This window comes from Arachis ipaensis, chromosome B04 (genome assembly GCF_000816755.2).
Source record: "Arachis ipaensis cultivar K30076 chromosome B04, Araip1.1, whole genome shotgun sequence".
Lineage (NCBI taxonomy): Eukaryota > Viridiplantae > Streptophyta > Magnoliopsida > Fabales > Fabaceae > Arachis > Arachis ipaensis.
In genome coordinates this window covers 120,555,077-120,566,529 of record NC_029788.2, presented here as the reverse complement: position 1 = coordinate 120,566,529, position 11,453 = coordinate 120,555,077, and the positions used below count along the sequence as shown (strand labels likewise).

Here is an 11,453-nt window from a genome sequence, read left to right as displayed (position 1 = left end):
CCCTCACCTTTACCTTGGCCCCATTACAACCTTGAAAAGACCTCATGATGTTTGTATTGGTACATTAAATACTTGTTGACTGGTTAGGTGAAGAACAAGGTTTATAAAGCATGATTAGAGAAGAGTAGAGTGATTACCCTATACACTAGAGTGACTAGAGTGCATATACACCATCAGTAAGGGTTCAATACTTAAATTCTATGTTTCCTGCTTTCATAAGCTGTCTTCCTACGAGTTTACTTGCTTTTATTGTATAATTTGAGTTAGTGGAATTTGATTTATTTTTGTCTTGAAAGAACTTATTTATTTTTAACTAAGTAGACAAAATCATTTTTGCATTCATATACATAGGTTGCATTGCATTGCATGAGTCTTACTTTTCCCTACTCATTTATTTTATCTCCTTAAGCTAAGCATGAGGACATGCTAATGTTTAAGTGTGGGGAGGTTGATAAACCACTATTTAATGGTTTGTCTTGTGTTTAATTGAGTGGTTTCACCAAGTCTTCACCCACTTATTCATACTAATTGCATGATTTTATAATTCCTTCCTAGTATTGTTTATGGTTGAAAACTTGCTTCCTAGAGATCTTTAATTAGTATATTTTAATTCTCCTTTATACCATTCAATGCGGTGATCCGTGTGTTAAGTGTTTCAGGCTTTATAGGGCAGGAATGACTTAGAGAATGGAGAGGAAGCTTGCAAAAATGGAAGGAAAACAAGAAACTAAGGAGATGACCAGCGAACACGGACGCGCGCGCATGGCTCACGCGAGTGCGCGGAATGAAAAAAATGCAGCGACGCGTGCGCGTGCCTGACGCGTACGCGCGGATTGGAGTCTGCCCAAATGATGCGAACGCATGGACGACGCGTACGCGTGACTAGGAAAATCGCTGAATGACGCGAACGCGTGACTGACGCGTACGCGTGACCTGCGCGATCTGCAGAATTAACAGAAAACACTGGGGGCAATTTCGGGCCGCGTTTTGACCCAGTTTTCGGCCCAGAAACACAGAATAAAGCCAGGGAACATGCAGAGACTCAAGAGGAGATTAGATACACATCTTAGACACAATAGACATATTCTCATTAGGATAGTTTTAGGTTTTTTTAGATCTAAATCTAGAAAGGATTACTCTTCCTCTAGGTTCACTTTACATTTATTACTTTTGCTTTTGGATATTGAAGAGTCATCACCTCCATTGAAGATATTATTCTAGTTTGTTTACTTTGTCCCTTACTCTTCCATATCCTTATTTACTTTATTTAGAGTTACAATTGGATTATTTTCATGGATTGTTGATAAAGAGGATTACTTTTACTTTTAATTAATTTTCAATCTCTATTTTATTTAATTTATTATGTCTTCTTCTTATATTTTTATGAGCGTTATATTCATGTCAATAGAGTAAATTTCCAAACTTGACATGGGGGTTGATTAAGAGGAGGCACTTGAGTTGGAATGCTTAAGTGTTGATTAAATTGGAAATTGTTGGCTAGTTCTGTATTTACTAACGCTAGACCTTCTTAAGGGAGAGGATTATGATTTGCGAATAAGGGTTAGCTTAATCACTTGAATTTCCTTTATTTAGTAAGGGTTAACTAAGTGAAAACAACAACCTTTTTTATACTACACTTAAGAGACCCCAACAAGGATAGAACTTCTAATTAATCATTCCCCCAGTCAAGGCTTTTTATTTAGAATATTAATAATCATTCTTAGTTTTTATTGCTTTAATTTATAATTATTTAATTGCTCATTATTCAACTCTCAAAACTCTCGGAAAATTCCTAATTAATAAAATAGCATCCTTTCGTGCAACTCGTTGGGAGATGACCTGGGATTCATATTCCCAGTATTTTTATTTCTAAATTTTGTGACACCCTTTTTAAATTGGTGAGGCGGATTTTAGCTGGTTAAAGGCTATACTTGCAACGCTGTTCTCTTATTAAAAATCTCTTAATTGGTCTAACTTCTATCACGCACCACTCCTCCTTTGATGAGGAAGAGGAAACTAGGGAAGAGCAAGTTGCTCGGTACCTAGGAATTCTGATGAAACTGAATGCCAAGCTATTTGGCATAGAGACATTGGAAGAAGAACTTCCCGTGCTCACCAAGGAATTCAATGCCTTGGTTCAGCAAAAGTTATCTCAGAAGAAACCGGATCCCGGACGCTTCTTAATTCCTTGCACCATAGGTACCATGACCTTTGATAAGGCTCTGTATGACCTAGGGTCAAGCATAAACCTCATGCCTCTCTCTGTAATGGAGAGGCTAGGAATCTTTGAGGTACAAGCTGCAAGAATATCACTAGAGATGGTAGACAAGTCCATGAAAAAGGCTTATGGACTGGTAGAGGATGTCTTGGTGAAGGTTGAAGACCTTTACTTCCCTGCTGACTTCATAATCCTAGATACTGGGGAGGAAGAGGATGAATCCATCATCCTTGAAAGATCCTTCCTAGCCACTGCCAATGCCATCATTAATGTAGCAAAGGGAGAGCTGATTCTACAGTTATAGGAGGACTATATCTTGTTCAAGATGCCTAACCCTAACTCTCCCTCTGACAAAAGAGAGATAGTTGTGCAACACCTAGTGTTCTAACCCTCTCTCTCAGTGCAAATTTATACAGAGCCCCAGATACCAATTCTAAGTTTGGTATTGGGCAGCCATCATCAAGCACTGAGAATAAAGGTACTAAGAAGAAAGTACACAAAGGCTGGAGGGACAAGAAGATCCCCACTGAAGGCCTCTCACCTGGCATGAGAGTTGTCTTCACTGACAATCCAGTCATTCTGCACACAGTGAACAAGATCTTGTTTCTAGAGCATGTGGAGCTCATCCATGAGAGTATAGGCAAGAAGTTTACTGTAAGGGGCAAAATTCTGAGCCCCTATCCATCTCTATAAGGAGCTAACCATCAAGCTAGCGACGTTAAAGAAGTGCTTATTGGGAGGCAACCTAACCATAATTAAAAGTTATTCCTGTTTTTCATTAAGTTTATTTCAGTTATATCAGTTTAATTTTCATATTTGTTTAAGTTTGTGATCATGTGCAGTAGTTAGAACAGAAATAGAAACAGCCAGAGCCGGAAATAGAACACCCTAGAGTAGGTCCTTTGCTGGCGTTGAACGCCAGCCAGGGAGGCCAAAGTGGGCATTCAACGCTCATAAGGAGCAGCATTGCTGGCGTTGAACGCCAGCCAGAGAGCTCAGCAGAAGTTACCTCAAAAGAAGCTGGATCCCAGACGCTTCTTAATTCCTTGCACCATAGGTACCATGACCTTTGATAAGGCTCTGTATGACCTAGGGTCAAGCATAAACCTCATGCCTCTCTCTGTAATGGAGAGGCTAGGAATCTTTGAGGTACAAGCTGCAAGAATATCACTAGAGATGGTAGACAAGTCCATGAAAAAGGCTTATGGACTGGTAGAGGATGTCTTGGTGAAGGTTGAAGACCTTTACTTCCCTGCTGACTTCATAATCCTAGATACTGGGGAGGAAGAGGATGAATCCATCATCCTTGAAAGATCCTTCCTAGCCACTGCCAATGCCATCATTAATGTAGCAAAGGGAGAGCTGATTCTACAGTTATAGGAGGACTATATCTTGTTCAAGATGCCTAACCCTAACTCTCCCTCTGACAAAAGAGAGATAGTTGTGCAACACCTAGTGTTCTAACCCTCTCTCTCAGTGCAAATTTATACAGAGCCCCAGATACCAATTCTAAGTTTGGTATTGGGCAGCCATCATCAAGCACTGAGAATAAAGGTACTAAGAAGAAAGTACACAAAGGCTGGAGGGACAAGAAGATCCCCACTGAAGGCCTCTCACCTGGCATGAGAGTTGTCTTCACTGACAATCCAGTCATTCTGCACACAGTGAACAAGATCTTGTTTCTAGAGCATGTGGAGCTCATCCATGAGAGTATAGGCAAGAAGTTTACTGTAAGGGGCAAAATTCTGAGCCCCTATCCATCTCTATAAGGAGCTAACCATCAAGCTAGCGACGTTAAAGAAGTGCTTATTGGGAGGCAACCTAACCATAATTAAAAGTTATTCCTGTTTTTCATTAAGTTTATTTCAGTTATATCAGTTTAATTTTCATATTTGTTTAAGTTTGTGATCATGTGCAGTAGTTAGAACAGAAATAGAAACAGCCAGAGCCGGAAATAGAACACCCTAGAGTAGGTCCTTTGCTGGCGTTGAACGCCAGCCAGGGAGGCCAAAGTGGGCATTCAACGCTCATAAGGAGCAGCATTGCTGGCGTTGAACGCCAGCCAGAGAGCATGAAGCTGGTGTTGAATGCCAGCCAGGGGAGAGACCTGGCTTTGAACGCCAGGAAGGAGCACCCTAATGGGTGTTCAACGCCCAAGAGGAGCACATAGTTGGCGTTGAACGCCAGCCAGGAGCAAGAGCTGGGCATTCAACGCCCACAAGGGGGCAGGAAATTCGAATTTTCTAGCCTCTTAGGACCAATGGATCCCACAGAATCTCCACCTACCCCGCCTTCTTCTCTCATTTACTTTCACTTTTTTCCACATACTCTTCCCTATGAACCCTAACCCAATCACATCTATATCCCTTCCCAAAATCATCTTAACACCCACCAACCCCCACCCACTTCAAATTCAAAATTTTCCATCTAATTTCCACCCATTCATTCGAACCCCAACCTATCCCACTCCTACAAATATCCTTTTTTCCTACCCTTCATACACACACCATTCATACACGAAAAGCCCCACTTGGTCGAAACCGCTCTCTCCCTCCATCTCCCCTATTCTCTTCTTCTTCTACTCTTTTCTTCATATTTTGCTCGAGTACGAGCAAAGCTCTTAAGTTTGGTGTTGGAAAAGCCTTGCTTTTTGCTTTCCATTCCCACTTATGGCACTCAAAGTCGGAGAATCCTCTAAAAAAGGAAAGAAAAAGCTGTTGCTTCCACCTCCGAATCTTGGGAGATGGAGAGATTCATCACCAAAGCTCATCAAGACCACTTCTATAAAGTAGTATAGAAAATGGTGATTCCTAAAGTCCCCTTTAGGCTCAAAAAGAATGAGTACCCGGAGATCTGAAGAGAAATTTGGAGGAGAGTTTGGGAAGTCCTAACCAATCCTATCCCGGAAATTGGGATCGTGATGGTACAAGAGTTCTATGCCAATACATGGGTCACGAAAAACCATGATACAAGCGTGAACCCAAATCCCAAAAATTGGCATACCATGGTCCGAGAGTGTCTCTTGGATTTCAGCCCGGAAAGTGTAATGTTGGTGCTCCGTTTGCCAATAATGCAAGGAGACCCACATCCTTACACTAGGAGAGTCAATTTTGACCAGAGGCTGGACCAAGTCCTTTCAGATATTTGTGTGGAAGGAGGTCAGTGGAAGAGGGATGCTCAAGGCAAGCCTATCCAACTGAGAAGGCTTGACCTCAAGTCCGTAGCTAGAGGATGGTTGAAATTTATCCAACACTCTATCATCCCTACTAGCAATCAGTCAGAAGTGACCATTGACAGAGCCATCATGATTCATTGCATCATGATTAGGAGTGAGGTGGCGGTACATGAGGTAATACCTCAAGAGTTGTACAAGAAAGCTAAAAGCCTTACACCTTAGCAAGGTTGGAATTCCCCCACCTTATCTGTTATCTATGCAATTCAATTGGAATTTTCATAGAAAGAGATATTTCTATTGAGGAGGACAAGCCCATCACTAAAAGAAGGATGGAGCAAATTAGAGAGCCAGCACATGGACCACAACAAGAGCATGTAGAGATGCCTCAACAAGAAATCCCTGAGATGCCTCTGATGGGTAGAAAAATGTCGGTAAAGATTTTCACACAAATATCACGTTGTTGCAAGTACAGTTCTAAACCGACAATTAAACCTCAATCAACGTTTAGATTGTTTGTTACAAATACAAACCTAATAAAATTAACCAAAGTATTCAAACCTCAGGTTGTCTCTCAAGGAATTACAGGGAAGTGTAGTTTATTATTGGTTATAGGAAAGTATATTTTTAGGTTTTGTAATAAGAAACAAGAAAGTAAAATAACGAGAAAATAAACTAATAACTAAGAAAGCTCTTAGCAAGGATTGAGAATTAGAAGTCCTATCCTTATTATCATCATCAATTGTGATGGTAAATGTGAATTGCCTTTACTTAGTTAACCTCTAACCAATGGAGGAAGGTTAAGTGCATACAATTAACTTGAGTTCACAAGTCCTAGTCAACTCATAGTGAGAGACTAGCTTTGGTGAAGTTCAAGCTAACCGGCAATCTTCAATCACCAATCAACAAAAGACTTTTGATAACTCAAGAGTCTCTAAATAATCAATCCAAGTCAAGAACATAAAAATCTAAATTAAAATCCACTCAAGCATTTTATCAAACACTTGGAAGACACAAAATAAAACCATAGAAAAGAAATAAGAGAATGTAAAATCTAAGACCAACAATTGCAAGGAATCAATAATAACAAATGAAGAAAGAAGCAATCATAAACATGAAAACATAACTTGCATTAATATAGATTAAAGAAAACAAGAATAATTCATAAACTAAATTAGCAACATAAAGGAATCAATGATAGAAATAGATAACTAAAGTACTAGAACAAATAAAAGTAGAAGAAAGCTAAATTAAAGTAAGGTAGAAATCTGAATTTGAGAAGGAACAAGACTAAAAACCCTAAAACCTAGAGAGAGGAGAGAGCCTCTCTCTCTAGAAATCTACATCTAAAATCTAAAATTGTGTGAATGAAAGTTAGTGAATGATTTCCCTTCATGCTCCACTCTGCAGCCTCTATTCTGTATTTTTTAGCCTGAAACTGGGTCAAAAACAGCCCAGAAATTACCTCCAAGGAATTCTGTATAATGCAGCACGTGACGCTCTGTCACGCGTACGTGTCAGTCACGCGTACATGTCGATGGACTTTTCACTGACCACGTGTAAGTGTCAGCCATGCGTGCGCGTCGTATGTCTGTTGCACCGGTCATGCGTACACGTCGTCCATGCGTGCGCGATGCTACCAGATTATCAAAACTTCAATTTCTTGTATTTTTTCCACTTTTGCATGCTTTTTTTTCATCCTCTAAGCCATTTCTGCCCTATAAACCCTAAAAACACTTAACAAACATATCACAGCATCGAATGGTAATAAGAGAAGATTAAAATTAGTGAATTTAAAGCCAAAGAAGCATGTTTTCAACCATAGCACAAAAATTAGGAAGGAAAATGTAAAACATGCGAATTATATGCATAAGTGTGAGAATAATGGATAAAATCCACTCAATTCAATACAAAATAAACCATAAAATAGTGTTTTATCAGCCTCAAAGGATGCATTTTTCTCCCCAAGACTATTGGGACCAATTGCACACTTTTCTAGGAGAATTGAGCTCCAGTATGGCTCAACTAAGGATGGGACATCAAGAGCACTCCACCGTCCTCCATGACATAAGAGAAGATCAAAGAGCCATGAGGGAAGAACAAACAGTTATGAGGGAAGAACAACAGAGGCCGAGGCATGACATAGAAGAAATCAAGCACTCCATTAGGTCCTCCAGAAGGAGTAGCAGCCGCCATCACTAAGGTGGATTCGTTCCCTTAATCCCCTGTTGCCTATGTTATTTTTCTGTTTTCCATGTATTTTGTTCTATTGTCTGTTTCTAGTGCATGATCATCTTTATGTCTTAAAACTATGAAATATTCCATTCATCTCTCACCTTGCTTAAAAGAAAAATTTTATTTGAAAAAGAGAAGTAAGATGCATGAATTTCGAGTTATATATTAAGAATATTTCAATTATTTGATGTGGTGGCATTGCTTTGGTTTCTGAATGTATGAATAAACAGTGCATACTTGATATTGGAGTAAAGAATTGTGGCTCTTGAAAGAATGATGATGAAAGTGAAGTATTATTGGTAATCTAAAAAATTTAAAAATTGATTCTTGAAGTAAAAAAAGCAGCATGCGAAAAAAAAGAATATATATGCGAAAAAAAAGCAAGCAGAAAAGAAATAAAAATAAGAAAAATTCAATAGCTCTTTAAACCAAAAGGCAAGAGCAAAAAGCCAATAGATCTTAAAACTAAAAGGCAAGAGCAAGGATCCCAGGCTTTGAGCATCAATGGTTAGGAGGGCCTAAAAGAAGAAAAATCTTGGCCTGAACAGTTCAAATGAGCTGCTTCCCTAACTATATGCTTGTGATGTGAATGTGTCAAGTGAAAAACTTGAGACTAAGCAGTTAAAGTCGTCATTCAAAGAAAAGAGTGTGCTTAAGAACTCTAGACACCATTGGCTGGGGATTCTAGCAAAGCTGAATCACAATCCTAAGGGGTTCACGCAGTTAAACTGTCTGTGGCATTTATGTATCCGGTGGTAATACTGGAAAATAAAGTGCTTAGGGTTACGGCCAAGACTCTAAAGAAGCTGTGTTCAAGAATAAAAAATAAATGAACTAGAAGAGTCAATAATATCATCTGGATTCTAAATTCCTAAAGATGTCAATTATTGAGCTTCAAAGGAAAGTGAGATGCCAAAACTATTCAGAAGCAAAAAGCTACTAGTCCCGCTCATCTAATTGAAATTGAGCTTCATTGAGAATTCTGAGATTTATTGTATCCTTCTCTTCTTTTTAATCCTACTTTGTTTTTGGTTGCTTGGGGACAAGCAACAATTTAAGTTTGGTGTTCTGATGAGCGGATATTTTATACGCTTTTTGGCATCATTTTCATATAGTTTTTGTTATGTTTTGCTTAAGTTTTATTATGTTTTCATAGGTTTTAGTGCAAAATTCACATTTTTCGATTCTACTTTGAGTTTGTGTGTTTTATGGTGATTTCAGGTATTTTCTGGCTGAAATTGAGGAGTTTGAGCAAAAGTCCGAGAAAGGACTACAGATGCTGTCAGGATCTGACCTCCGTGCACTCGAAGGAGATTTTCTGGAGTTACAAAAGTCCAAATGGCACGCTCTTAATGGCTATGAAAAGCTAACATACAGGTCTTTCCAGAAATATATAATAGTTCATACTTTCCTTTGGAAATGAAGACCCAAAACTAGCGTTCAACGCCAGCCACTTGCCCATTCCTGGCGCGCCCACAGGGAAGCAGCTGGCGTCCAACGCCCAAAAGGGAGTTCCAAGCCAGCGTTCAATGCCCCTAAGGAGTCCTAGCACGTGGAGACACCCTTAGCTCAGCCCAAACACTCACCAAGTGGGCCCAGAAAGTGGATTTTTGCACTACAAGACTAGTTTATCTTATTTTCTGTAATTCTTAGTTAGCAGATTAGTATATATAGGAGGAGATCACCCTTGTTTAAGAACTTTTGATCTTCTTCCTCCCCCATTTTATTTTCGAACAGCATTATGTATAGTATGAGTCACTAATCTTCTAAAGTTAAGGTTAGGAGCTCTGCTGAGTTTTATGGATTAATAATATTACTATTCTAGTTCAATATGTCTGATTCTATTCTCTTATGCATTCTCGTTCTTCATCTCATGAATTGAGGGTGACCCGTGACAATCACCCTTGTTCTACATGGGTTCCGTGCGATTCCTAACCCAGATAGCGTTGAACCAAAGCTAGAGGTTGCATTGCGGATTCCAATAGAGTACCTAGGCAACTTTGGATACGTGACATGAAATCTCGTTGACCGTGGGTAAGTGAGGTCTCTGTGGCGCTAAGGCTAGAGTCTGAGAAGCAGCGTTCCCTGATCCGGAAGATCTGCCTTGTCTGTGGCACCTTGAGTAGGATCATGAAGGGGAATGGATTAATTAGAGCTTCATCTTCTGCTACAGTGAAAAACCTAGAGGTGGCTTGATGAGAGGACATGAGTTAATCACTTACGGCTACCATTGAATGAATCAGAAAGTAATTGAAGTAGACAGTGAGAAAAGTTAATCCAGAAAGACAAAGCATCTCTAAAGCCTCAACTGTTCTCATACCATTGATTTCTCATCTATCTAGTAACATTTTATTTATTTATTCTATTTTATGCGTTTTCTGTGACAAACTATTATTTCTATCCGCCTAATTAAGATCTGCAAAGTAACCATTGCTTGCTCAAACCAACAATCTCCATGGGATCAACCCTCACTCACCTGAGGTATTACTTGGACGACCTGGTATACTTGCCGGTCTATCTGTGCGAAACGTGCGGAGCCAGTTTTGCGCACCAAGAATAAAATGAAAAATTTTAAGACGGATAAGTTCTATATTTACTTTGACCACCCTGTGGATGATCCTGAGATTATTGATACTACTGATAAAAAGAGTGATAGACTAGTTGATATAGTTGAAGTTTCAGAGAAACTTAATACATCCACCTCCTTCATATATAGCCGGGGTCCTTACATTAAACACTTCATTTAAGACTCTTGCCAAAGCTCCATCCGTGGCACCAAAAAAGAGCTCAATTGAATCCATCCAAGTTTATGTCAAAGCAGAAAATCTTCAGGCCGCTTGCTCCACTCGGCCAAGGTCCACTCCCATACAATTCTCAAGCCACAGCATAGACTAAGTATCCTGCATCATTAGAAACAGCAAGTGCATCGACATCGAAGGAGACATTGGCAGCAGTAACTCCTACAAAGAAGTGAAGAATTTTGTCTCTGTGTTCTTTAGGCTAAATGTGTGTTTTGTAATAGTTTAAGGCAAACTTGAGAACTGCCTTTTATGTTACTTATTTTGTGTTGCTTGTTTTTTGTCAAAGTAAACTTGTTAAATGGTAACTTCACCTATGCTACACCTGCTGTACATAGCTGGTCCCAAACACGGATAAAGGAGGAGGATTGTGTTAGACCTTCGATAGCCAACATAAAAACTTAGTCAAATTTTTATGACATGAATCAAAGACGTTATTTAAAGCTATGTCGTTGCCCGGAAGCAACATGTTGTATACCTTGCGTGCAGTGTCAAATGAGCAAGAGCCGCTGCATCAGTGCCTGGGTGTAGTGTTAATATGAGCAAGAATTCTCGCATTTTCATGAACATATTAGAGTAAATAAGCTAGTTCACAAAGAAAAAGGTAAAGGTAAAGGTCAGAGTGACAGAAAGTTGAGATTTAGGACATGGAACATAGGCACTCTAACAGAAAAATTCATTGAGGTAGTGGATACCTTCGGATTTAAACTTTGGTATGCAGAAAAGGTGAAAAATAGGAATGGAGTAGATATTATCGTGGATAAATAGTGGAAGAAGGATGTAGTGGATGTCAAGACGGTGTGATCGGATCATCTCTATCAAACTTGTTGTGGAAGGAAGTACTTTTCACGTGATTAGTGCCTATGCACCGCAAATGGGTTCGGATGAGCAACACAAGATAAGGTTTTGGGAGGATCTATAGAGTTCGGTCCAAGACATACATTTGAGAGATAAGATTTTCTTAGGAGGAGATTTAAATGGCCTTGTTAGAAGAGAAGTGACTAGGTATGGAAGTATTCACGGAGGCCAG

General features: G+C 39.4%; 1 long non-coding RNA gene across 1 annotated transcript; it reads right to left on the bottom strand.

Annotated features, from left to right (window-relative positions):
- LOC110270779 lies at window positions 3,286-10,818 on the bottom strand. The gene is made up of 3 exons (XR_002360413.1): window positions 10,738-10,818; window positions 3,629-3,639; window positions 3,286-3,296 (listed from the first exon to the last, which is right to left on the bottom strand). It is a non-coding gene; the product is annotated as an uncharacterized LOC110270779 (long non-coding RNA).